This window comes from Penaeus japonicus, unplaced genomic scaffold (assembly GCF_977035675.1).
Source record: "Penaeus japonicus unplaced genomic scaffold, GWHDUDI00000001_assembly GWHDUDI00000017, whole genome shotgun sequence".
Taxonomy (NCBI): Eukaryota; Metazoa; Arthropoda; class Malacostraca; order Decapoda; family Penaeidae; genus Penaeus; species Penaeus japonicus.
Window position 1 is genome coordinate 13,608,243 of NW_028234419.1, and position 5,000 is coordinate 13,613,242.

The 5,000-nt window shown below is 33.0% G+C and overlaps 1 protein-coding gene across 1 annotated transcript in view; it reads right to left on the reverse strand.

Annotated features, from left to right (window-relative positions):
- Positions 1 to 1,552: 1,552 nt before the first annotated feature.
- CenB1A (Centaurin beta 1A) overlaps positions 1,553 to 5,000 on the reverse strand; it is a 35,043-nt gene continuing 31,595 nt past the window's right edge. The window contains exon 19 of the mRNA XM_043026160.2: positions 1,553 to 5,000. This exon is cut by the window's right edge and continues 1,890 nt beyond it. The gene's annotated coding sequence lies outside the window, so the exon portion shown is untranslated.

Consider the following 5,000-nt stretch of genomic DNA (forward strand, 5'->3'; position numbering starts at 1 on the left):
TGCCTGTTAATTTTGGCCTTAGAAATGTTCCTACAAATATGCCATCAATCACAATCTGGAGCCTATTTTTGTTCTTCATAATTTACTACCTAATCAGATAATACTAGGAGAGAATCATATATAAACTTCATCCATTGTGGTTGATGGCAGTGGTGATAATTAAAAGATGAACAGAATTAATGGAGTATGAAAGGCAAAAACAAAAGATAAAAAAAAAAAAAGTGAAAGGAAAAAAAGTGGAATCAATACATATTCAACCATGGTACAGTAAACAGTAGTAAAACTCGAGGTCACAGTTATCATATTTGTAGATATCTTCAATAGAAAATCAAATGAGTTATTAACAAAAAAGAAAAAATATATAATAAAGAAAAGGCAAGTTCCCTTTAACATCAGACTGTTAGAACTAAACGTATTGTGTGAGAAACTGGGAATAATTGTGAAGATGTCTAACAAAAGATAGTATTACTTTAAGGTGATAAAAGGTATTTGTTAGTCTAGAGTAAAATTAAAATAAAGTAATGGTAATATAAAGAAAAGAATTAAAAACAACAGGTGGGAACCCCCTAAGTAGTGAGGTCAGGCCTTGTGTGCAAGATTTTGTAGGAAATAGACTGTTAAAAGCAGAGTAAGGGGTGGGGTGGGGGGGCAGAGCGGTGCGGCTGTGTGGTCTTGGCAGGTCCCACCTGTGGGAACAAAATGTTCATCAATAAAACAAAATGTACACAGGAACACTTCGAGTCTCCTTGTTGCCTTACTTTCAGTGACCATGATGTGTAGGTCTTTCTCCCCACTGAATGACAGTTGTGAAACATGCCATTATAATTGTTCAGCAGAACAGTTTTGTCTTGTGTGAAGATTTGAGTATAATGATCAGTCCAGAAAGAAAAAAATATTGATTTTTCTTTTTTGATGAATTTGAACAGAACAGAAAAAAATATACTTCTCAGTCTTAATCCACCCATTTTTCCCCCCAAATTAATAACTTTTTTTTTTATCTGACATGGTGATATATCATGAACTACAGATGAAAAGGAGAGAGATAAAGCTTTAGAACATGTTTTTTTTTTTATTACACAAACTTTTAATATTTTCAGAGCTTTACTATGGGATATTTAACCTGTTTCCGACAGGTCACCCAATGAGATGGCTAGCCGAAGCTAAGACATGGCGTTCACGTCACCGGTGGGGAGACCACCCAAGCCATGATGTGAATGTCATGTCATCTGTAGTTAAGGGGCTAACACCATGTGTAAACTGATAATCTAGGAAAATGGAAGGGAGACAAAAAGAATGAGGGAATGAAGTTTAAGGATTGAAAAATAGCAATATTGCAAGAAAATAGCAAGACAAAAAAATAGGAAAAAAGTATCAAACTGGAATTTTTAAATATCATCACTCATATTTATAATTATTCATAATGATTTCCATTGTTTTCCAATATTAGCCATAAGGGATTGATAGACTAACCACTTATTTCACAAAACTTACCCATAGGTTTTTATGCTTTGTCTGCATCAGGAAAATACATTTTGGAATGAAACAAAGACACTTATGATGGAAATGCTTGCCATGATTTTATTCAGATATAACACATCTAAAATAGTTTGACACATTATCTAAAATATGCTTAAAAAAGTCTTTCCATACAGAAAAGTACTCTGATTAACAAAGCCTTTGTTGAGATGTAAATGTAAGCATTTTCATAAGTACAATATTATATACATAAAAATATTGATCAAATATTTTACTGAACTTGTTTGAATAAAATAAAACTTCTCAAGCTTCCAGAGCTGAGAATTTTTTATGGTTTCATTTGATTTACTTTTTTGCAAAATCAGATAAACCTCCGTTAAAACATAAAAATGTTATATATATGTATATATGGGAAAGCAATCACCAATTTTCTTACAAAACCCATAGTTACTTGAAGATGGAAATTAAATTACAAGGATTAATCCAAGCAGTCTTAGTAGGATGAACAGATAAATAATACAATCTTCCCTTTGTATTTTGCACACTGTCAGTCAGACACACACATACGCATACAAACAAACAAACGCATAGAAAGTGTGTGTGCATAAGAGTGGGCGAGTAGGAATATGTCAATGTGTGTATGTATGAATGTGTTTGCGTGTGTCTTTAAACATACAACACACATACAAACATATAAAGAAACATGATTGCATCCATGTCCACAGTGAGTAAAAATAAAACCATTTTGTTACAAAGTACTATAAACCTCACCACCATCTATTTTGTCATAAGGTCTCAATCTAAGAAGGGAATACTGAATCAAACTCTGACCGTTAAAAAAATCATCATTCGGTACATGCATTGATAGCAGTGTATCACTTTCCCATAAAGAAAAGACTGAACTTGAGGTTTATGCTTTAACTAGTCTATGCATAACATCAGCCTATGCCTATGCATCAGAAAACTGGAAAACAGTAAGCAAACCAAAAAATTCACATCTATACACCAACTTTCAAGTCTTAGTTCAAAACCTCACAAGCTAGACAGAACACTTCTAGCATCAGCTGATGGGCTTTCTGACTCTGTCCACTTAATTTGAAGATGCCATACCCAACTACATTTGATTAAACAAATAAAAAGTCACTTGTAATTCTTGTACAGTCTTAATATCTGTCACTCAGCACAGCCTTCATGAATGTGGGCATTAGGCACTGCAACAACACACAAAAGCTTAACAATCAAAACACTATTGCAAAAAGCCACCTTTTAAAGCACTTAATAGTGCAGATCCTCCTGACATTAACAAAATATTATGACTCCATCTTTGACTTGCTACAGTTGTGCATCTACTTTATGGCTTCAGAAAGGATCTGCATAATGGAAAAATATTACCCAAATGCATATCACTAGATCTATCACTTTTGCATGACGTGTAAGAGCAGACTTCTTTATGAGTAAGAGGATTATAAAGTAGTGTTTATGTACATCATGTTTGGCACTGGTGTATGTCAGCAAGCATATTTTCAATATATTACTAAAATGCAAAAAGCACTATTGTAATGTACTATGTCATGGTACTATCATCTAAAAAGTCAATTATGATTAATAACTACTCTGTTTTTCTTATAAAGTAGAGAGAAAATGATGATTAGTAAGTAACTAATTGGTTACTTAAAATTAGTAGTTTCAATCAAGCACAGAGGTACCTTTTCACAGTCACAATTTATGCAAGCTCTGCTTCCTTTCACACAAAAGAATTTTTGGTTAAATTCAATTACACTCAAACTTGATAATGCACTCAAGCCCAAGCATTAGCAGGAACAGTGGTACAGTTTTGATTGATCACCCATGTGCAGTTACTTCATAATTACTGCCTAATTATACAGTACATCAGAGGCACAGATATAGAGTCTACTAAACCAGATAGACTAATCCTATCAGTATCTTAATACTTGACTATCAAATGAAGAAAACTATGTATTATTGCAATTCCTTCTCTGATGTCAACCTAGAATAATTTTGTTATTTATTAAGAGCTGGAAATGGTATTTGAGTATCTTGCAGTCATACTGGATCTGCGTGCCTTTCCAACAACTTCCAATGAGAAAATCAATAATGAAATGCATGTATAAAAGGCAATAATTCAATAAACACAAATCGCTTTTTCTTCAAACTGACAAAGCTGACAGCATCCAGACAAAATGCCCACATAACCATATGATCAGATAAAATGGTCTGTACAGTATTCAACATGTTTGTTTACTCCTAATAATAAACCAAAATATGAGAACCATTATTTTGCTGTAAATATTTCTCAACTACAAATTCCAAGGGATCAGAAACCATCACAAGAAACATCACAAAATACGACAAATCACAAACAATTATACAAGCAATGTGTTTCATGAACATAGAAGACCACTAGTCCACTCTCACAAGAGTTACAGGCATTGTGTTTCCTTAAGATATACACCAGAAGCTAAAAACTATCATAAATATATTTTTAGATATATCTATATATCTTTGGTGCCTGGTGGACTGAGTCCACTGAGATGAATTTAACACCTTTGAGCTTAGCAATCTGGGACATTTTTTATTTTAGTTTTTACCCAGAGCTAGTATGAGTATGTACAAAAAGACACTTATTTCACTCCCAGCTGTCGCAAGCAAGGGTATCACCGGAACTTAATTTTAATGTTCTTATTTGGTAGATGAGAATGAGACAAAGAAAATAAATATATATAAAAAAGAACCTGCAATCTGTAATTTTGAGAACAGAATAAACATCTAGAAAAAAAGAAAGAGTTTATCTCTTGAGATCTGTCCATATTACAACATATATTTCACTACCTAAAAAGTACAAACTAAAAGAAATACAAACATAAAATAGGGAATTTTCTACATTCACCTTTCAGACAATATCAGCTGTTTCACTTTTCAAGATCTTTCACTTTTTCCAGTACAACCCACAAAATGATCTACAACCATTTACCTTTAAACTAATCTGCTAACAATATATCAATTTAAATAAGGCATAAAGTCCATTAAAAATTACACCATGTAATTCCAGCCATAAATCTCCCTTGTTAGTCTAGTAATTGGGTCCCTCTTAGGTACAACCATAGTCATGTACCTTTCTCCATTTGCAAAAGTGCAACACCATTACACAGGCTTCAAATAATCCATCACATATTCTGAGTGGTGTACAATCTTAAGTAACTATGATCAATCAGATTGATATTGTGGTGAATCTAAGTGATATGAGAGACAGAAAAAGAAAAGCATGGTAAATACAATATGTCACTAAATATACATACATATATACTCTTCCTTTCCAGTGCTGATTTTACTAGAAAAAAGAACCCTAGTTTGTCCTTTATGTAAAGTTCCACCAGGACTTTGGATGAATATCAAGTGAAAGACAAGTGAAACAGATATAAGTAAATCATCCTTTTCTGGTAAACACACGACTTTACTGCTTTTCCACTCCTAACCTGCAATCCTAAAAATCTGTACCTAATCTA